This window comes from Heloderma suspectum, chromosome 4 (assembly GCF_057233095.1).
Source record: "Heloderma suspectum isolate Gila_16-S chromosome 4, 16-S_ref, whole genome shotgun sequence".
NCBI classification, from domain to species: domain Eukaryota; kingdom Metazoa; phylum Chordata; class Lepidosauria; order Squamata; family Helodermatidae; genus Heloderma; species Heloderma suspectum.
The window spans coordinates 23,734,164-23,758,015 of record NC_139461.1 but is presented as its reverse complement, the minus strand read 5'-3'; positions in this window follow the sequence as shown (position 1 = coordinate 23,758,015).

The window sequence follows — 23,852 nt, the reverse complement described above, 5'->3', positions numbered from 1 at the left end:
TCATTTTAGGTAGGGCACTAGGTAAAAAAGTCAACTGAAGTCAAGTAATGTAGTACATGCAGTTTATTTATTTAATCATGGTTATACCCCACCAGTCTTAATCCAGGGGGCTCAGAGCAGTTTGTATATTGTTCCCATGTGTTCATGGGAACTCTTGCTTTCGCAACAACAGACTGACATAGCTATTCCTGTGGATGTTTTTGACATGGTTCTCTAACAGCCTCATATAGACACATGAAGCTAGCTAGTTAGACCAATGGCCCATCTCCCATCCAAGCCATTTCCAAGCCCACCGTTGCTTAGCTTTGGCTTTTAGCTATGAACCATGTGTCTTTCAGACTATTCTTTGGGTTTAATTGCTGCCCCCTCATCTGTTGTTCCTGGCTTCTGTCAGGCACTCCCTACCCACAAGGAAGCTAATACCTCCCCTGCACACATACACACACTTTCCCGCTTTTCATTTTTTCTGTCTGCAAGGTATTGTGGAAATTTCTTTCTATCTATCTATCTATCTATCTATCTATCTATCTATCTATCATCTATCTATCTATCTATCTATCTATCTATCATCTATCTATCTATTTATTTCTATACTGCCCAATAGCCAAAGCTCTCTGGGAGGAAATATTGTGCTAAGTGAAGAGAAGATGACTGTAGTCCTCTTCAGGCATTCAAAATGAATGGGGGAGGCTAGGCTATTAATGTAAGCCCCACTAATGATGGATGCCAGCCTTGCTTTGTTTTTTAATAAGAGCATGCCCAAATCTTCACATTTCCTCATAAATGATATGGAAAGATCTTAAGAACTTGTAGAAGAAAGCAAATATGACCATTTTCTCCCCTGTTAGCCTCCTCTCCCCATATTCGACTCCTGAGTTCTACTGAGGAGACCTTCTTGGTTGTTCCATGACCAACAGTGTGTTGTCAGGTAAAGGCAGGTAAGCAGGCCTTCTCAGTAGTAGTACCCACCCTGTGGAACACTCTCCCACATGTGGTTCAAGAAGCAGAAACTGTGGTGAGCTTCAAATGCCTCTTGAAAGTGCATTTGTTCCACTTGAGCTTTCCCTGACCTATAATCGATCATGACACTGCTCTGTTTTACTGCTTTTGTAATGTTTTAAGGTATTTATTGTTTTATACTGTTTTTACATTGGCGTTTATATTGTATGTACTTCTGTGTAAACTGCTTGGAGATCTTGTGATGTCAAGTGATATAGAAGCAGCTTAAATAAATAAATAAATATTCCTGCCCCCATAGGAGGAAATGTAAGACCTTCGCTTGTGCAGTGAGGAGGTCTGAAGGGGGATATAAGTGCATTCAGCTGAACACATTTAGAATCCTACCTCATGCCTTCTCACTGAACGCACAAAGGGTGGATGCAGAGCTGCTGCGCATGGGGATGCGGGGTGGCTTTTGTGCACAGCCCTGCCCCAGTTTAAGCACACAGATTAGGACTAATCTCTTCTGCTTGCACCTGCCAGCCTGGCCAATGGTCAGGAATGCTGGGAGGTGTAGTCCAAAACATCAGGAGGACAACAGGTTGGGGACGCCTGTTTTAGGTTTGTGTGTAACCTGACTGCTTGTGTAATAGTTTTTGGTAACTTACAGCTGCTCCAAGATCTTGGAACAGATAGAGAGGAGATGGAGTGCCAGGCCCCAAGCCAGGAGACTGGCCCTTTAAGCACACCACTCTCCAGGACAGAGGTGAGGCCTGAATGGGGTTGTCTGGCCTGAGTGGCACAGAAGGCTTCATTTAGACTCCAGAACTTGTTAGAGCAAATGGCACGTACAGAGCTCGCAGAGGGGACAGCTGCTCAGTGCTAGAGCCCTGCTTTACATGCAGAAGGACCCAGGTGTCATCCTCACGTCTCCAGGCAGGAAAAAACCCTGTCTGAAACTCTGGAGAGCTGCTGCCAGTCAGAGGGGCTCTTTGCATGACACGCTGTGGCTTGCTGTGGTTTATTTAAGCCATGGTGAGCCGTAGTGCCCACGGCACCATCCTGAATATTCAGCCCCTGACCACGGGGTGTCATGTCATGCGAACCTGGCCGGTGGGGTTATGTGAGGGCTAAACAACAGAACAGGCCACGTTGCTTATCCCTCTGCTTTAGAAACCAGAATGCCTGTTCTCTGGAGGCTGTGTCAAATAAATTCCTCCCCAGTGTTGAGATGGAAGGGAGGTGGGTAGGGAAGCAAAATAATAAATAATATTTTTCCCCAAAATAATAACGCTCTTAAGATGTGATTTCTAAATGTCCCTGCTCTTTATTTACTGTTGTCCTACAACAACATTCTGAACATTTCAGGGATCAGCTGGAGTCCTTGGTTGGACACTTGAAAAAATTGTTTTCAATAACTTTGAGCTTCTTCAGCCCCAAAACTATCTGCTTTGTTGCAAGCACACCTGTTCACAGCAGCAAGACAGAACGTACTCTACAGTTGATGCCTAACTGATGTGAAAAGGGTTCCCTAAGAATCAGAAGTGTGAAAACTGCTGACTGAGGAGGATACATCCACTTTTGACACATTTCAACCCATGATTGTCCCCCACTACTGCTGTGTCTTTCTTATTCATGTGGGCTTCTTCCTCTTCAAACTTCAGTTTAAAGGCAAACAAAATGTGACATGGAAGATCCATGATCAATGTCTAGGCTTCAAAGCAGCCACAGAACTCTCAGCCTGATTGGACTTTTAGAATGGGCGGGGGGTGGGACCCACAAAAGCTGGGAAATCACTAAACAATTGGTGTTTGGTGATTTCAGGGAAGAGGGCGGGGCCATCTGGGAAACCTTGGATTGGCCAACTTGGGACCACAGTAGGCCAAATCAGCAAGCTAGATTTGGCCCTGAGGCTCAACACCTGTGGCCTAGAGGAAGGACAGTAGGAAATGTCTATCCAGAATAATTATGAGAAGGTGTGTAAATCTTTAGAGAGGTGTGTGTGTGTATAAACATAGTGGAGTACTAAACAGAAATAATAGGTGACATAATATGGGATGCAGTGCAGACTGTACCACCTCCTCTCACAATTATCAAGAGCTGGTTGTGCAAGATTCTAGTTCTGATAATATATTACGTGTGTGTAGAGCTACTGAACAAGCAAAAGCTCCTTGGTGCATAGACCAGAGAACAAACCTGTTCCAGAAGGTTTTACCAGAGATTAGGCCTCATCACGTAACCTCTTGCTCACAACGTGGCTGTTTGCCTGTCTGGCTGGTTATCCTGTGGTGGTGATGGGCAGGCTGAATTCCTGTCTGACACGTTGCAGGATGGGCAACTGCTATAAGCTCAAGCCTTGACAGACACACCATTGCTGCATCTCATTGTTGTAGTGAGCCCCCCCCCCCCCGCCTCAGTCTGTCCATTTGCATTTGCTTAACATCTAAGCTGCTGGCACAGTCGCCTTATGTGGCTAGACGCCCTGCTTATCCCTGCATAATAAGGAGTGCATATGAAAGGGAATGCTAATTACAGAGGGACTCGCTTTAACTATGAGTTTCAGGTAACTGAGGTTTAGTTGTGCTCCTTTTGAAGAACCATCTCCATGCCAAATACAGGGCCTCTTCAGCTCTGGAATGCCTATGGGATGGTGGCTTTCTTATCCGATGCAGCAGGAATGTATTTTTCTTCTGAGGAGCCCTGGGAAGCAGAGGAAAGGAAGACACTGCAATGAGACAGGACTTCAGCTGGTGGGAAAGGTCCGCAATTTCCCTGTTGTTTTTTCTAGACAGTGCTAACAGTCCTTGACCGAAGGCCATAGTCTCACGTATTTGCGTTCCTCGAAGCATGCGTCCTATACCTTCGTAGCCATGCAGATTAAGTATTTCCGTGTGGCCATGGGTGCTCCCTAAACCCTGATTTGCATATAAATGCTCCAAACATCTGCATGCAGACAGCACAGCTGTGCAAGCACATGTGTTTAGAGCTAAACAATGTGGCCTGCAATGTTTTCCAGCAGAAGTGAATAATTTGTTATAATTTGCAGCCTCATTTAGATACTTAGTATACTATGAGTGATGTTTCCTGCTTTCTTACCATTAATCCATTGAGTGCTGGTTTTAAATTTACAGAGTTGCCTCACTCTGCATACGTCAAGTTAAGTGTGATGATGCAGTTGTTTGCTGTGATAGTTCAAAAACGATGCTTCGCTTTAAGGTATCCCCAGGCCAAGGAAATTCATATTTACCTGAAGGATTCTGGGAATGTCCAGGAGATACAGATTTGATTTGTACAATGTTCCAAAAGGCAGTTTTTACAACAAACAGCTTTCCCCAAAGAGAGGGCAGGGAGGGAAGGGAGCAGATGCCAGTGAGAGAGAGTGAAAACATACTTTGCATGTATTAAGGTCCCAGGTTCAATTTGTGTCATGTCTGGTGAAAGGATGTCATGTAGTCAGGCTGGAAAAGACCTGTGTCAGAAACCATGGAGAATCACTGCCGGTCAGAGGAGACCGTTCTGGGTATGATTTTGTTTCAGATGTTTTTCAAACACATCTTCTGCCAAACTGGCACTCTGAGTAATGTACAAGATGACTATAAAAGCATAACACAATAACTGAAAACACTCAAATCAAATGTGACCAAAAATGTCACTACTATATGTATATGTATAAAATACTGAAGCCTACAAATTAACCCTAATGCCAAAGCTAGATGAACTAAGCAACAGCAGTTTGCAGACTCTACCGTCAGCCATCAGGAAACTGGCTGGAGCAGGACCGGCCCTACCATTAGGCAGCGCAAGATGTCTTCCAGAGCTGTGTATACCACATGAACTGTTCTAGCCCTGCTCCCTCAGGTGTGGCAGTGGAGGTTATCCCATCGCCAGGGTTGAAGATTTCCTGATGAACACCACTGCTGTGTATTTTGCTAAGAGATTATTTAAATATGCATGTGCTATTCACAACTGATTGCAAAGTGCATGTTTTGGGCATCAGTACCAGAGTGAAAAAGATATCATAAGAAGTGGGTCTCAAGATGTTACAAAAGGTCAACATGCAAAACACTTCTGTGCACAATGTATAGACATGCCATGAACAAGTCCAGCTCCAGGTATTGTATTGCATTGTATTTATTTAATAGATTGATATACCGCTTGCAATATTTAAAAATATCTCTAAGCGGTGTCCAAGAGAAAAATACATTAAACTACATTGTAATATACATTAAAATATACAACAATTGCTAAAACATTTATATAAAACATCAATAAAAACATTAAAACCAATGCAACATCATAATTAACAAACTGGGCAGCACACTCACTGAGGAAAGGCTTGGGTGAAGAGATGGGTCTTTAGCTGGCAGCTATAGTTAGCGTCTCGTGAATACCAGGGGGAGATAAGTCCACACAGCGGGTGCCACCACGGAGAAGACCGGCTTCTGTGTTGCTACAAGATGGTAATCTGTGGGTCGTGGTACTACTAGTAAGGCTCTTTTGTCACCTCAGGTAAGGTATTTTGGTACCCCAGAGAAAGTCAGCTGAATGCAGCTTGCACTTTATTTCTGAAATGTATGAGTTTTCCATGTAGGAATGTTGTCTCTCTGAAGTGGGCTAGAAAAAGGGACACTTCATGCTACAAAGAAACGAACGAACAAACAAGCATTTGTGTTAATCCAACAAAAACGCTGGGAGTTTAAGCCTGTAAGGAATCTTTAGACTGCATTTTTAATTGATCACTTAATTGGTTAAAGCAGCTGAATTAAAGTTAATCAACAGAATCAGCTTCCCCCAGTAGGCAGCCTTACTATTGTTTCAACACAAAGAAGAGACCAGTAGAGGGTCTATGGAAACTAATATAACTAACGGTGTAATCCTATGCATCTCTACTCAGAAGTAAGTCTGATTAGGTTCAATGGGATTTACTTCCAAGGGAACTATGTACAGCAGCCAGTCCAACACATCTGGAGGACACCAGGTTCAGGAAGACTGGTGTATAGGATTGCAACCTTAAGTAGTAAATACAGTTTGCTAACTGCTAGTATAGAAAGGTTCGCAGCTAATCTACCCTTCCCCCAGTCCAATGATTCACATATGTGAAGGGAGAGACATTTACCCCACTGTGTTGTATTGCTTTTGTAGCTTGGCTTGCTGTTTCCTATTATAAGGAAGACTTTGTGTTGTGCAAACATGCTGTTTTCAGACTAATTCCAGCTTTGTCGTGGAAGTGCGCTAAGCATTTTGATGTCTGCACCCTGTTGTGAATGAGTCATGCAGCGAGTGAGGCCCAAGGGCTATCTTACATGTAGAAAACAGACCTGATGACATTCTGTAGTTCCCTTTGCTGTTGATTATGACATAGGAGGAGGATGACTATGGCAAGCAGCTGACGTTTCTTCCCACAGAATGTAACCCTGAGCTCATGGCTACCGTAAGGATCGTTCCACTGTAGTCTGGGGAGAAGAGGAGAAGCAGAACTGGAGGAAGACTCCTTGACAAAGAATTACTCTCAGTTATAGCACACTCTGCATTGATTAGCAGCTGCCACCACATGCTCGGTACAGGGCATATCCAGACACATCCCACACAACTTACAGCAGGGAAACGGCACATAAAAAAACAAGTGTGAAACACACAACACCAAAAAGATGCAAACAATAGTCTAGACATCAGATTAGGCAATTAACAGCGTATGTAATTTATCCTATCCAAGTGTGGCATTGCAGCACAATATGAAAAACCCAGCAGAAGTGAGACTAAACGACACTTGTAACGGCATGCTGAAGAACTGAGGCAGAGACATGAATGGAGAGCGAAGAGCATCCACACCGTTTCGCACATTGCAAACACAAAAGAGGCTGATCATTTGGCCCATGAATGAATCTGGAGGATGCAGTGAGTAGCAGAACACTGGTCAGCAATTATATTCTCTGTACATCCACCTTGAAAATGAAGTCTGGGGTAAGGAGCAGGGGCCCAAACTCCTAACATCCAAAGCCAATCATTCCCATCTATAGCACAGATGCCACAGCCTTTACATTTTTCTCTCCCCCAGCTCCCCGCCCTGCAAATTGGTAAATAGAGGGCCAGAGAGCTGAATTTGTCTTGGGAACCTCCAGTTGCTATGCCCTAGTTTAGACACACCACCAATGTAAAATTATGATACTTTGATCTTCATTCATTTTGGTACCACATTGGTACCACATTTTGGTACCACATTGGGCTGTATGACATTAGACTGGCATCTGGGAAAGCCCACGCATAGCGGGAAATCTTCGCTGTGATCTTGGAGCAGAGATAAAGTGGGGGCTCCTCTCCCTGCATCCTCCATAACCCTCAGTAGGGGCAGGGTTTGTGGAGGGGCGGGGCTTTCAGGGCCAAGGGGTGGAGCCCACAAAGGTGATGCAAGCTTCCATGGGCTGGATGCAGACCCCCATAGGCTGGGGGTGCTGCACCCCTGCCCTATAGATTATGGCAACCCCTTCCCCGACCACTGAGTCTAAGCTGGTCTGTGTTGTAACAAGTACCCTGGAGGGCACAGTTGGGAGGGATTAACTCCCCCTCATGTATCATGAATGAGAGAGATTTTATTCTGGACTGACCTGGCATTTAATAGCAGCACCAACAGTCCCAAGGGCAGAGTGGTAAGACAGCCAGGAACCTTCCAATTTGGGGGAGTGGGGAGCAGAAGAGGGAACAGGCTGGAGATGACTAATTGCTCTTCTCCTCAACTGGCTTGTCAATACCCCAGTGCCAAAGCTCCCCCTACCATACCTACTTCAACAGAAGCACCCCGTCCCTCTCCAGGTCAACCAACACCTCACCCACAAAAGACATGGAGATGAGAACAAAAACCAACAGCCGGCCTCCTAAAATGAAGCAACTTCAGAACCACTTCTTAAACGTATGTAAAGTGTCCTTTGCCCTCCTATTACCCCCAAAGTGGCTCTCCTCAAGGTGGGGGGGGGGCTCTCCCTTTGGTGGCACAAATTTGGTGGTGACCTGCCTCCAGTGGCAGCCTTCCAAATAAGCCCTTCCTCCCAGGAAGTAGATGTGGCTCAGCCAAACTTAGAACTGTTGGAAGCGTGGGTGCAACTAGCTTCGAAAAGAAAAGGAGTGATGTGTCTGCATGGAAAGGGAACAGACAGAGGACCTCCACGCTTCCTCTGAAATGTGCTGACCTTCCTTCTTCTGATGCTAGGCAGATACTCTTAGGGTTACTGACTGCACTACCTACTTCCTTCTTCTTCCTGCTCTTGCCTCTCAGAGAGGAGATATCTCTTTGGGTCGCCCTTCATCTTGAGTTAGGCCTGGGCAGGCCATTGGAAACATCGTACTCTGGCCTCTCCCCTCCCCACTCCACCCACTGGTATGCCTCCTACAGACCTCTCGGAGGACCTCTGAGGCGGCTTTTGTGACCTCAGAAAGCAGACGGCATGTTTCTTTCCATGGCTGCTGAGGGGGGCGGGGTGGGGGGAGAGATGGATCGGATTCCAGAGTCGCCCTTCCAAGGTCATAGCAGTGTCTATGGCCTCGGATGGGGACTCCAAAGAATCCTGTGGTCGCTGAGATGCTCTCATGGGATGGTAGGGTTGCTCTCCCTGTCTAATTTGAAGCCTAATTCTAAGCCTAAACCTCAGTTTATCCCTAAACCTAGGTCCAAGCCTCTAGCCCGAGCCACCAGCTCTAGCAACCAACCCCATGGACCCTGGGCTGGCTGGCCAATTCCAGGCCTGCATTCATGTTCAGATGCCTGTGACTCTAAACCTACTGATAAAAAACATGTTCCATGCTGTTTCTTGCCACTTCCGCAGTGGCTCTTCCTGGCCCTTCCCATGTCATGACCACCATTTTCTCTGCTTGGCTGCTTTAAACATACTTGTTAGCACACTGGCAAATATTAGGCACCATTCTTTTTCTGAATTCTTTCATAACAGAGGGACATGTGTAATGAACTTCTGTGAAAGAGAAGGTATCAACATTTCTTTGAAAACAACTCTTCAGTGACTATGAATGCTGTCCCACCCCCGCTGCATTTATCCCCCAAGGCCATGACTTTCTTCCTTTTCATTTGGGTCTGCATCAAGTTTCTTGCTTCTCTCAAGGTATAGCTTTTAAGGGTATTTTGAGATGTGGCATTTGAGCAGCTCAAACAGATGGCCATAGAGGTTGATGCATGAATTGAAATTTAGGATGCTGTTTTCCTAGATGTGTGCATGTGTAATTCATAATGATTGAGAGCCTTAATATGTTGTGTGAGTTTTCAAAAGGCTCTCCCTAATTTTAATGGTGTACAAACAATAAAATGGATGTTCAGAGTGAGGATCACCTCCTGAGATGGCCTGGGAAGCATCAAAACCTTCCCAAGCCTATTCCTGCCATACCAGAGCCAGTCCAAGCCTCCTGCTCTACATTAGATTGGAATAGATCCCTGCACCATTTTAGAAGGCCCATTATATATTTTGGAGAGCCTGGCGATGTGCAGAGTGGGTGGGGGGAGGAGTGCACTGAAAGGTCAATAAAACAGCATGATTATGTATGACATTTCTCAGCTGTCCTAATAGTCCTGCTCCAACCCTTTGGGAATATAAATGGGGCATCCATTGAGTGTGATGACCCTATAGGTCATCCCTATAGGTAGCTCATATGGGCTAATGAACTATCAAATTTGACAGGTGTGTGTGTGTGTGTGTGTGGGGCGAATGGGGGGGACGGACTGAGATCTCAGCTCCTTATTATGCCACATTCTAGCTCCTGCCCCCTAAAACCTAGCTCCTTTCTTCTTCCCTGAAATTCCCAGGTCTTTATAACCTTCCCTCCAAGGTCTTTGTTTATTCCTCCTCCCATAATACTGACTAATTCTCACAAGATGTCATTTTCACAAGACAACCAATTTACCACAAGATGTAGTGATGGCCACCAATTTGGATCACTTTAAAAGGGGGTTAGCTCAATTCTTGGAGGAGAAGGCTATCAATAGCTACTAGTCCTGATGGCTATATGTTACATCCAATATCAGAGGACAGGAAGGCCTGGTGTGCTATGGTCCATGGGGTCATGAAGAGTCGGACACGACTGAACGACTGAATAAATGCCTATGTACACCAGTTGCTGGGGAACATGGGCGAGAGGGTGCTGTTGCACTCATGCCGTGCTTGTGGGTTCCTGGTTGACAGCTGGTTGGCCACTGTGTGAACAGAATGCTGGACTAGATGGACCCTTGGTCTGATCCAGCAGCACTCTTCTTATGTTCTTATTCTTTTCTTCCAAGAGTCCTGGCTTCTCCCTCTAGCTCAGCCTTCTCCAACCTGGTGCCCTCCAGATGTTGTGGACTTTGACTCTGATCAGCCTCAGTCAGCATGGCCAATTTCATCTTTCCCATAGCAGGCTGCTAGGTCAGTGAAAGGGTCAGTCAAAAGTCCCAACATGTCAGCACAAATACTTATGTTAGAATGCCTCTGTTAGAATCAAACTGATTCTACGTTCATATGATAATACATTTTAATATATCATTTGTTTCTCTCTGAAAACTATAAACTTATGAGAGAGATAAGGTTATGAGAAAAATATATAGAAGACCAATAATCTTTCTTTCAGATAAAGATTTGCAAGGTAGCCAAGGTAGCCTATTACACAGGTTGATATAGGAGTCTTACAAGATGCAAAGGCTTCTGGGGCAAATATTTGTCAGAGAATTGACCAAAAAACCACAGTGGGAGGGAAAGGGAAGCAAATCTCTTCCTACTCCCAAAATTGGAGAACTCCCCTTCCACGTGAACCTATCCTTCTGAAACTTTGCAGCTTTCTCACACAGGGATATATGTAGGCTATCTGTAATTTTGAGAACAATGGTCCACAAGGAACATAGGGGGATAAGCGAATCCTCTTTTGGAGACCCTCAAAATGTCAAGGCTACTCTTGGACATCCAGTTGGCGCCATGTCGCTCTGGCAAGCATTCTGTGGAGGCTCCGCAGGTCGCCCCCTCAAACAACTTTTAAAAGGTTGAAAAACCTTTTCATCTTTCCCTGGAATTAAAAGGGGAAGCTAGAGTACCAGCTGGATAAGATCTTGCAAAACGGCAAAGGGCTGCATTCTAAGGTCAGTTTTTCTGGAGCGTCATCTACTCAAAGTTGTTTTGGAAACTCCTACATAGTGAGGAGACTTCGGGGCTGATGAGAGCCAATTTTAGTTAGTAATTTTGTATGGAGCATCTGAGGACCTGCAAAATCTGTTTACGTGACTGTTTATGTGACTGTTTGTTTCTAACTATTTCTACCTGCCTTATCTTTGGAAGAGGGGAATGGCAGCATCAAAGGGAAGGAAGAAAACTGTCAGACCACTGTTGACCCCCCCCAACCCCCACTTTGTTAAAGGCTTCTAAAGACCCTGCAGATTTAGGAGAGGTACTGGCCTTGATAAAAGCTTTGTCTTTTCAACTAGCAGAACAGGCTAAGAGGCTGGATACAATCCAAGATTCCATTACTATCCTTCAAGGGGCTTTAATATTTAATTAATAGCTTTTGGCAAAAAATGGAACTGAAGGTCAATGCCCTTCAAGAACAGATTTCTGTGCAAGAAACTACAATGCAAGCCGGTCATAATGTCATGTCTGCTAGAATTTCTCAATTGGAGGCATACTCATGCAGGGTAAACCTGTGCATCCTGGGTATTAAAGATGTGTCTGATGGGATAGGCCTGCCTAAATTCCTGGATAAATTTCTGCACAAGCTACTTGCTCTGCCAGCTGATTATTTACTGGATATTGAGCATGCATATCATGTTCCAGGTGCAGTTCGTGGCACCAATGGGACTGCAACTGTCATAGTCCAATTTGCAAGAGTCTCTACAAAAAATCATATCCTGCATTTGGCTAGAGAAATGAAAGGACTTTGTTCAGGGCCAAATCAAGATAAAGTTATGCTATTTCCAGATAACACCAAGAAATTGCTGACAAAAGAAGGCAATTTACCAAGGCAAGAAATCACGCAAGACAAATGAATTTACAATATCACATTAAATATCCTGCTATATTTTGTATTCTTTTTGAAGGCCAGATGAAAAAAAATTTAAATCATGAATTGGTGGAGGTTTGGTTATCTGGCATACAAAGTAAAATGCAGGAGATATCTTTTCTAGCTTCATGAGCTGAGAATTCTTCAATCAAGATTGCTCTCTGGATTTGTTTAGGCTACAAGGGCTGGGCAGTATGCCAATTGAGAGGATTGTTTATATTACTTCTCCTTTTTTATATTATATATCATATACTTTATATAAAATTTTTATTTGGGTGTGTATAGATATGTGTTGTTGTTCAGTCCTTAAGTCATGTCCGACTCTTTGTGACCCCATGGACCATAGCATGCCAGGCCTTCCTGTCCTCCACTCTCTCCCGGAGCGTGGTCAAGTTCATATTCATTGCATTGGTGATGCTCTCTAGCCATCTCATCCTCTGCCGTCCCCTTCTCCTTTTGCCTTCGATCTTTCCCAGCATCAGGGTCTTTTCCAGAGTTTTCTCTTCGCATTAGGTGGCCAAAATATTTGAGCTTCAGTTTCAGTATTTGTCCTTCCAATGAGCACTCAGGGTTGATTTCCTTTAGGATTGACTGACTTGACCTCCTTGCTGTCCAGGGGACTCGTAAGAGTCTTCTCCAGCACCACAGTTTGAAAGCATCAATTCTTCGGCACTCAGCCTTCCTTATAGTCCAGCTCTCACAGCCATACATTACTACTGGGAAAACCATAGCTTTGATTAGATGGACCTTTGTCGGCAAGGTGATGTCTCTGCTTCTTACTATGCTGTCTAGGTTGGCCATAGCTTTCCTCCCAAGGAGCAAGCGTCTTTTAATTTCATGGCTACAGTCACCGTCTGTGGTGATCTTGGAGCCCAAGAAAATAAAATCTGTCACTGCTTCCATTTCTTCCCCGTCTATATGCCAGGAAGTGATGGGGCCAGATGTCGTGATCTTAGTTTTTCTAATGTTGAGTTTCAAACCAGCTTTTGCACTCTCCACTTTCACCCTCAACAAGAGGCTCTTTAGATCCTCTTCGCTTTCTGCCATTAGGGTGGTATCATCTGCGTATCTGAGGTTGTTGATAATTCTCCTGGCAATCTTAATTCCGACCTGTGATTCATCCAACCTGGCGTTTCTCATGATGTACTCTGCATATAAGTTAAATAAGCAGGGCGACAATATGCAGCCTTGTCGTACTCCATTCCCAATTTTGAACCAATCGGTTGTTCCATGTCTGGTTCTTACTGTTGCTTCTTGTCCCTCATCCAGGTTTCTCAGGAGACAGGTAAGGTAGTCTGGTACTCCCATCTCTTTCAGAATTTGCTACAGTTTGTTGTGATCCACACAATCAAAGGCTTTAGCGTAGTCAATGAAGCAGTAATAGAAGTTTTTCTGGAATTCTCTTGCTTTCTCCATGATCCAGCGAATGTTGGCGATTTGATCTCTAGTTCTTCTGCCTCTTCGAAACCCAGCTTGTACTTCCGGTAGTTCACATACTGCTGAAGCCTAGCTTGTAGGATTTTGAGCATCACCTTGCTGGCATGTGAAATGAGCGCAATTGTGCGGTAGTTTGAACACTCTTTGGCGTTGCCCTTCTTTGGAATTGGAATGTAAACTGACCTTTTCCAGTCTTGTGGCCACTGCTGAGTGTTCCAAATTGGTTGGCATATTGAGTGCAGCACTTTAACAGCATAATCTTTTAGGATTTTAAATAGCTCAGTTGGAATGCTGTCATCTCCGCTAGCTTTATTGTTAGTAATGCTTCCTAAGGCCCACTTGACTTCACTCTCTAGGATGTCCGGCCCAAGTTCAGTGACCATTCATATATATCTATATCTATATCTATATCTCCAGAAATGACATTATTTAAAATATAGATAGTATAATGTATGGCTGTGAGAGCTGGACTATAAGGAAGGCTGAGCGCCAAAGAATTGATGCTTTTGAACTGTGGTGCTGGAGAAGACTCTTACGAGTCCCCTGGACTGCAAGGAGGTCCAATCAGTCAATCCTAAAGGAAATCAACCCTGAGTGCTCATTGGAAGGACAGATACTGAAGCTGAAGCTCAAATATTTTGGCCACCTAATGCGAAGAGAAAACTCTCTGGAAAAGACCCTGATGCTGGGAAAGACTGAAGGCAAAAGGAGAAGGGGACGGCAGAGGATGAGATGGCTAGATAGCATCACCGATGCAATGAATATGAACTTGAGCACACTCCGGGAGAGAGCGCAGGACAGGAAGGCCTGGCGTGCTATGGTCCATGGGGTCAGGAAGAGTCGGACATGACTGAACGACTGAACAACAACAAGTATAAAATATATTAGTGATTTGTTATTATTTTTTACCCTTTTCTGTCTTTTTTCTTTTTTTTTACTATTATTATTACTTTCATTACTATGAGACCTTGATTAGTAATATTTCTAGCTGGCTAAATTTTTAAGCTCTATTATTATATATTAACTGAAGGGCAATATATGTTTAGTGGAAATGAATTGTATACTCCCGTGTTATAAGACTGATGATATGATATTGAAATTTAAGCTGTATTATCTATGCTGTATTGAAGTGTAATAATGGCAATGATATAGGTATAATTTTTTAAATAGAATGATATTTGAAGTCTGAGTGTAATGAAGTTTAAATTTAATCCCTTGAAGTAACTTTTTAGTATTTTTCTTTTCCCCTTTTGCTTTCTTCCCCCTTTGTCTTTTTTATTTTTTATTTTCCCTCACTCTTTTTTTAATTTTTTCTTTCTTCCCCTCCTTCTTTCTCTTGTTATTGCTGTGTCCTCTTAAGAATACTGTATTGCTGGAAACTGTAGATAATGATTGAGTTGTTGCTGTTGTTTATTTCATGTTGTTGTTTATTCGGTCAGTCGCTTCCAACTCTTCGTGACTTCATGGACCAGCCCACGCCAGAGCTTCCTGTCAGCCGTCGCCACCCCCAGCTCCCCCAAGGTCGAGTCCGTCACCTCCAGAATATCATCCATCCACCTTGCCCTTGGTCGGCCCCTCTTCCTTTTGCCTTCCACTTTCCCTAGCATCAGCATCTTCTCCAGGGTATCCTGTCTTCTCATTATGTGGCCAAAGTACTTCAGTTTTGCCTTTAATATCATTCCCTCAAGTGAGCAGTCTGGCTTTATTTCCTGGAGTATGGACTGGTACTTCTTGCAGTCCAAAGCACTCTCAGAATTTTCCTCCAGCATCACAGTTCAAAAGCATCTATCTTCCTTCACTCAGCCTTCCTTATGGTCCAGCTCTCGTAGCCATAGGTTACTACGGTGAATACCATTGCTTTAACTATGTGGACTTTTGTTGTCAGTGTGATGTCTCTGCTCTTCACTATTTTATCAAGATTTGTCATTGTTGTCCTCCCAAGAAGTAAACGTCTTCTGATTTCCTGGCTGCAGTCAGCATCTGCAGTAATCTTTGCGCCTAGAAAGACAAAGTCTGTCACTGCCTCCACGTTTTCTCCCTCTATTTGCCAGTTATCAATCAAGCTGGTTGCCATAATCTTGTTTTTTTTTTTGAGGTTTAACTGCAACCCAGCTTTTGCACTTTCTTCTTTCACCTTCGTCATGAGGTTCCTCAGCTCCTCCTCGCTTTCAGCCATCAAAGTGGTATCATCTGCATATCGGAGATTGTTAATGTTTCTTCCAGCGATTTTAACTCCAGCCTTGGCTTCATCAAGCCCAGCACGTCGCATGATGTGTTCTGCATACAGGTTGAATAGGTAGGGTGAGAGTATACAACCCTGCTGTACTCCTTTCCCAATCTTAAACCAGTCTGTTGTTCCGTGGTCTGTTCTTACCGTTGCTACTTGGTCGTTATACAGATTTCAAACATATTTCATGTATAAACTTTAAAAATAGGATAAGTATTTATGTAGCCTATCACAGCAAAAATGGGGAAGTGAATGGCGGCCGCATTTGCAGCTGCCATTTGCAAAGCAGCACGAACGGCACCAGGTAAGTGCTCATTTTCGCGCGCCTTTTGCGGGGTGGTGGGGCAGGGGGCTTTGTTCCACCACGGATTTTGGGGGGCCGAATGCACTGGCATTCGGCCTCACTGAGATCCGTGGCGGAATTCTCTGACATCCCTAGTGGGGACTAGAACCCGGATCTCCCGGCTCCCAGTCCAACACTCTAGCCACTACACCACACTGGCTCTCTGGAATTGTATAGCACAAAAAACCCTGCACTTCTTTTTCTGACACTGGGCAGGGGTATTCTCCTCCTAAGGGTCTACTATGCCTGCAACTATAATTCAATTCTGGCCAAGAAAGTTACCGCCATTTTTTAAATTTCCCATGATAATCAAAGGGAAGTGTGAAGTCTCCATTTCCTGAACATTGACATGGATTTGGTTCCAAGCTGAAGCAGACTGACTTTGAATCCATCAGAGCAGAACTGGATCATTTTCTGAAGCATTGAATGAGGCTCTGAGTCACATCAATGCACACCTCTAATTTTCATCAATTAAAACAAAGTTGTAGTTTTTAAGCAAAAGCAGTATTACGAGTATATTTAATGAATGTCACTGTCGCTCTGAAGCAAATAATACAGAGAAGTCATCTACCTTTTGGGAAAATCCCATCACACACATGAAGAAGCCCAATGCAGGAGCTTCTTAATCATACACATGGGTGACTTCATGGGTGAATGGAGCTTCGACTGAGTATAATGGCAATTGCATTAGCTCCAGTGGTGAGAACAACTTTGTGTAACAAAAAGCAGAGGTCTTTGCAGGCTCACAAGGAAGACCTCATGGGGTGATGACAAGGCTGAGCTGCAGGTAATGGTCCCAGATGAGTCAGGAACTGGGGACCAGGAACTCTGACTTGCCCATAGCCAGTCCTCATAGCCACATCCCCAAGGGCAGCTATGTTTCAGCTATGTTGATCTATATCAACAAAACAGTTCTAGCAGTTTTCATCTCCACCGGGAGCAGGTCTTTTGTAAAGCTAATGGGTCTTACTTGCCCATTCCAAGCTACCCCCAAACTTTGCATTATACTAGGGAACAATGCAGTATTGTTCGGAAAATTCATTCCCCACCGCCAGCTACTGTGAGAATTGCAACTAAGCTCAGAGGAAACTGGGAATCATGAAAGAGTGGGGGACAGATGATATCGTCATCTCTGCTAATCAAAAAGTTCCGGTGCTACATCCCTGCAAGCCCTGGCTCCACTACACAACTGTGCACCAGGACATCAGAGTCTCAAGGGATGGACCCAGAAGTCAGGAACAGAAAGCAAGTCAGAATTGTAGGACAAATCGGGAGGCAGGACCAAAGACCAAGCCAGAAGTTCGACTGAGTAACAACCAAACTGCTCAGGAAGACTGTGTACCTCACAGGTGTCTGTGGGGCTGTGAATCCGTTCTGGGTTTTAGTCAGAACCAGTCAGAACTCTAAAGAAGCTGTCCAAGGTGCTTCGCAAGGCTCAATTGGAATAGGAAGTTCTCTTCTAGTCCTCCAGGAGGATTCAATGAGGAGCCTGAATGGGTGGGGTCACCTTGAGGATACACCTAGGCCAGTGGTGCAGAACGTCCGGTCTGGGAACCAAATCTGGCTCTCCTAGGGTCCCAGTCAGCCATGCCCCTTTCCCCTGGCCCCACCCCTTCCCCCAACTGCCAATCATTTGGTGGTTTCCCAGCTTTTGTGCAGTCCCCCTCCCCCCATTCTCAAAGGTTGAAATACCTCTCCTGAGGCTTATTTACTGGCAGTGAGAGCTTTAAGCTATCATTTGCTGGTATTTTGACCATGCTGTTTTCCCCTTTGCCCCACCCTTTTGCCTTTGGCCCCACCCACAGCTAGAACGTGGCCCTCAAGAGCTTCTCTGAAATGGAATTTGGCCCTCGGGCTGGAATATGTTCAACATCCCCAACCTAGGTAGATGCTGCAACCTGAAGTTTGGTGACTCACCACATGGGGCAGCCACGCAGATCCAAAGACTTGTCAGTTCACATGTAGATAGCTCCTGACACAGGATGACTGTAGTGATTGTAGTAATTTAGACACATTTCCTTACAAGAAACATTGAGATGGGAATTTGGAGATGATCCCTAGAGAGTAGGGTGAGGGGATGGAGCCCGGACTGGCTGAGGGAGCTCCAGCAAAGAACTGTTCATTGTTGTAACTCTATTTAATAAAACCACCATGTTATCTTCTTAAGATATGGACCCAAACTTATTACATGGTGTCAGAAGTTGAGGCCCCAAGGCTTCTGAAGCTGTGTAGCTCAGGAACAACAGTGAAAGCTCCACAGAGACGTATAGAAACTTGAAGAGCAGCCTAGTATAGAACAGGGAAGTGAGTGGCAAAGACTCACTCTAGAGTGATGTGCTAGTAACCTCTCCTCTACAAAATTTAGTTCATAGTTGACTGCTAGTGTTTGTTACTATTGGTCGAGAAAAAAAGAGATGTAATGATTGTAGTACTTTAGAGATGTTTCCTTACAAGAAATATTGAGATGGGAATTTAGAGATGATCCTTAGAGGGTGGGTGGAGCGGGGACTGGCTGAAGGAGCTCCAGCAAAGAACTGTTTGTTGTTGTAACTCTATTTAATAAAGCGACCATGTTATCTTAAGATATGGACCCAAGCTTATTACAATGACCATTCCTTCATGTCTGTCCCCAGCATCTGGTACTTAGGGTCAAACTACATGTTAAGTTAATTACATAGTGTGTAGCTGAGCCTTATCTTTCTCTGTACTCTAGAGTAGGTGTGCATTGCCCCGATCCAGATTGTGACCACCACACACCATGAGGGGAGAATTAAACCTTCCTCCCCCAAGCCATTTGCTTCTCAAATCCCCCACACATACGGGGGTTAAAAAGAAGAAAAGAAGCCTCCGTTGGCCTCAATCCAGACTTTTTCTTTTTAAAAAAACACACAGAGGTGGAGAATGTTGAGAAGCAGATGGCTTCGGGGAGAAGGTTTAATCCTCCCCTCACAGTGCATGGTGTTCATGATCTGGATTTTTACCTAGAGTAAAAAGAAAAATAAGGCTCAGCTACATGCTACCTATGAACTTGAGCACACTCCGGGAGAGAGCGGAGGACAGGAAGGCCTGGAGTGCTATGGTCCATGGGGTCATGAAGAGTCGGACACGACCTAGCTACTGAACAACAACAACATGCTACCTAATTAATGTAACACGTCGTTTGACCCTTAAGGCGCAATCCTATTAATTGCGCCCTCAATTATCTGAAGCCCCTGAACTCGGAGACTTCCGGTCATCCAATACAGGGTCGGAGGAGTGGCAGAGGCAGACAGCCTGTCCTCCTGCTCTGCATTTTAGCTAGATGGGCTTATTTATTTATTACATTTATATACCTCCTTTTTTCCTCCGTAAGGAACTGAAGGTGTACATAATCCTCCTCCTCTCCATTTTATCCTCATAACAACCACCCTGTGAGGTGGGTTGGGCTGAGAATCTGTGACTGGCCCAAAGTCACCCAGTGAGCTTCCATGGCTGAGTGGGGACTAGAACCCAGATCTCCCAACTCCCAGTCCACTGCTCTAGCCACTACACCACCCTGGCTTCTTGCCCATCTAGCTAGGGTGCTTTGGAGGGGGAGGGAAGGAGGCTGGGGAGGCCTCAGGATAGGTGGTATCCTGGCTCTGCCCACCAAAACACCCCCTTTTTCCCCTCTCCAAGGCTGCTTTTCTGGCGTTGGAAGGCAGCCGGCATGGTTCTTTCTGTGATGGCTGCAAGGGGGCAGGGATCTCCGACTCCCCCTTCCGAGGTCAGATCGCTGTCTCTGACCTTGGAAGGGGAAGTCGAACAATCCTATGGCCCTTCAGACAATGTCTAGGAGCCATAGGATTGCTCCCTTAGAGGTACCCAGAACCAATCCGAACCCTAAAGGAGCTATCCAAGGTGCTGAAACCATTTTGGGGATTGGGTTCAGCACCTTGGATACCTCTTTTTTTTAAAACAGTTCTGACTGGCTATGATTGAAACCCAGAGTGGATTCACAGCCCCACTGCCATCAGAGCCACCAGCCTGCACTGATACTGCCTCTGCACACGGGGCACACATTTAGCCCTTTTGCTAATAAGCACTGGTGGTTCCTTCACTCAGAGGAGAAGCACTGTGTGTCTGCTGAAGCTCCTATGTTTATAAAGAATCTCTGGATCTAGGAACACTGTATGTAATAGAGCAACCTCTTCCTCCACCCCTGAGCTTTGTTCAGATGAGTTGCATTGCTGGGATCAAGAGCAAGGCATATGTTGAGCACTAATTCAGCAGAGACAGCTCTAATTTTAGTTCTAGCTTTAATTTTGTAACAATATACTAATTGATTAATAGCTCATATGATTACTGTCTTCAACCTCAAATATCTGAGAAATATAAACATCATTTGGAAACATTCCAAGGGGAGCTGATACCAAGAAACTCAACAACCCCTAGGGCATACTCTTTGTATAAGCATCTAAACCTGTTAGCAAAATTGCAGTTTTATCAAAGGTGTCCATGATATATGATTCTAAATGCTGAGGGTGCATCTGTCTAATTAAGACGGGAGCTTGGTAAAGAAAAAGAAAAAAGGCTAAGATTAAACTAGTCATTGTTTATCACATTTTTGGTATTACCCAACCCACTTCCCTTTTAGAATGATGTTTTGGCACTCCTTTCCAAAAATATATGTTTGCTTATTGTTTTCAATTGCCCACACTCGCCCTAACTCTTGGTGGTCTTCATTGCCCTTGGAGACATAATCAAACACCCAAATACGATTGGCTGTGTAGCATTGCATTATCCTTCAATTCACTACATGATCTCTGATTTGGTGGAATCACCTCTGTAACTAATCTAGGATAGAAAAAGAAGCAGCAGCCAGGGGCAAAAATGATGCTGAGGCATAGGAAGCTGCCTTATATCAAGTCAGTTAATTAGTCCATCTAATTCAGTATTATTTACACTGACTGGCAGCGGCTTTCCAGGGTTTCAGACAATGGTTTTTCGCAGCCCTACCTGGGGGAATTGAAGGTCTGCAAGAAGGTCTCTCCACCTGATTGGGGGGGGGATTTCCCCTCCCTGGCCCACACCACCACTCACCCCATTCAGGGGAGTCTCCTGTCTCTTGATGTAACATTATCAGGGGGTTGGAGAGGCTGTTGTGGGAAGGAGGGTCTGGAAAAGTCCACCACTGCAGTTGACCCAACTTAAATCTGGATCCAATGGCACCAGACAGGGCAGAAAAAAGTGAACATTTGCACAAGCTAAACATTTTTCAAGATAATTTTTCATTCCCTGGAAATTGCTAGTTTTGACCCTTTGTTATAATAAAATAAAAATGATAATAAATAAACCTACAAAAGCAGGGCCATTTGCAGAAAATCTACTGAATGAAAGCCAAGATGGCACAAAGCCAGTTTGTTTCTAATGCAGCAGAAATATCACCCCTCTGAAGCAAACGGCATACTCCGAATTCCGATTAGGAAACGTTCGGCTGTTCGGTAGAGAAGATCAGATTTCACAAGATAATAATTACATGTGTTACAGTGAATGCCCGTACTTAATGTACAGTACCATTTTGCCTTAAAGACATCAGACATTGTCTTCTCACCTTTCTGTCGTAAGGATAACTGAAGGCCAAGTAAGTAGACATGATGGTGGCAGCTGTGTTTAAGCACAGACCTGCCCACTACATGAGAGGTTGGATGCAGACCTTAGTCATATTAATTCCAATGGATCTGTTCGAAGTATGACGATATCTGGATCCAATCCATGCAAAGACCAGGGTTGGGGGGGGAGGGAGGGGGTCCAGCTTTGACAACAAAAGGGGTTCATGGATGAGTGGGCTCCTGAACCCTCCCAGTGCCTGCTGCTTACCTCCCCACAGTTCTCCTCTCTCCTCTGGCACTGTCCATCAGAATAAGGGCAGCCGCCTTATACCAGGTCACCTTATTGTCCATCTACCTCAGGACAGGCAGCAGCTCTCCAAGGTCTCAGGGCAAAGGTCTTTCTCGTCACCTGTACCTGAGACCCTGTGAACTGCAGAGGTTGCCAGGGATTGAAATTGGGGCCTTCTTCATGCAGAGCATGTGCTCTGCCACTGAACTGTGCCCCCCGCCCCCATCAGCCAGGAATTAACAACCTGTGGCTTGGGGGCAGCATGCATGCCCACCCGCAGACCTTTACCTGGGGCCCTGCAAGGGTGCCCTGCCCCTCCTCTGCTGCCAATTTCCCCCCCACCTGACATCTCTGCTGTGTGTGTGTGTCTACTATGTGCACAGCTCTGTGTATGTGTGCATGCACAGATACGTGTGCTTGAGTGTGGCCCCTGATCTCCTAGCCAGAATCATTTGTGGCCTTCAGGGCCGAAAAGGTTGTACACCCCCGCAGTAAGTCTCCTTCTCCCAGCTGACCAAACTTCTGGGAACTGGGTTTAGCTGAGGTCAAAAGTGCTCAGGGAGAGAAGCAGGGAGGTAAGAGATGGTCATGGCAAGGGTTCTGCTCTCCTTACCCCATACACTCCTTTTGCTGTTAGAATTAAACCTCCCAGCTTCTTTAGGGCAATTCTAGGTTTAGACATGGAGATCTGCCCCTGACATGTCCCTTTAGGCACTGAGACCCCTTTCTTAACTGTATTATCCCCACTCCAGGTGTCTATAGCAGCCTTCTTCAACCTGGTGCTGCCTGGGAATGATGGGAGTTGCAGTCCAACACATCTGGAAGGCACCAGGTTGGAGAAGGTTGGTCTAAAGCAACACTTAGGATGCAACCCTATGCATGTTTAGACAGAAAAAAAGTCCTACAATGCCCAGCATTCCCCAGGCAGAATGCTGAGAGTTGTAGGACTTTTTCTGTCTAAACGAGCATAGGATCGCGCCTTTAGGGTGCAGGAATGCTGGCAGGGTCATGCTGGGAACTGTAGGACTCTTTTTCTGTCTAAACAAGCATAGGGTTGCACCCTTAGAGAATCATTCTCACTAGCTGCCCCACCATTATGGAAGACTTGACCTCCTAGTTAGGGACTGTATACTGTGACATGCTCCCCTGTACAGCAAGAAGTACATAGAGTGCGGAAAAGAAGCCCCAAATACAAATTGAAGACTCAACCAGCCCAAAGGCTACTTGGAAGGGCCAGGGCTTAGCCTGGCACTTGAACCTATAATGTCTGGGTTTGACAGGCCTTCCTGGGAAGGACATTCCAAAACTCGGTGTCACACCTAAGAAGGCCCTGCTTCCTGGTGGATGTCTTCTGGGCCTCATTTAATGGATTCACCAGAAGCAACACCTCTGATATTAGATTAAATGCAGGAGGATGTGACACACAGGGGAGAAAAGGCAGCCTTAAGCTGTTTAGAGACTTTTAGGTTAAAACCTGCACCTTGAATTGAGCCCACAAACAAACAGGTGACCATTGCAAATCAAGAAAAATCAATGTGATGTGCTCCAACTGACCCACTCCAACCAGTAAAGCAAGCTGGTGCATGCATTCTATACCATTTGAAGTTTCTGGGTGCTTTTCACGGGGAACTCATACAGACAGCATAGATCAAGGAGGTGTGAGGTTCCTCTCTCTCTCTCTCTCTTCACACACACACTACAGTAAAAGTCATTCAAAACAGACAGTAGAGACTTATTTTTCCTTTGAAGAATGATATGTTAGAAATGGCCCACAGGGCCATTCCATACAATGTAACAATTTTTCAGAAAGCAATTAAATTCTGACCTAAGGGACATGTTCTTTTGAATGGGATGTACAGTACTTTAGCAGACTACAGCCAATAACCCCTTTTGCTCCACTGGTTGATTATGTAAGGGTATTTCCCTTGGAATTAGGATTTGGGTCAACAAACAGTGCCTTATTTTATAGGGATGAATTTAACTGTGAGCTGTCTGTCCCCATTTGTGCTTTCATCTCATCCATGGATAGCAGCG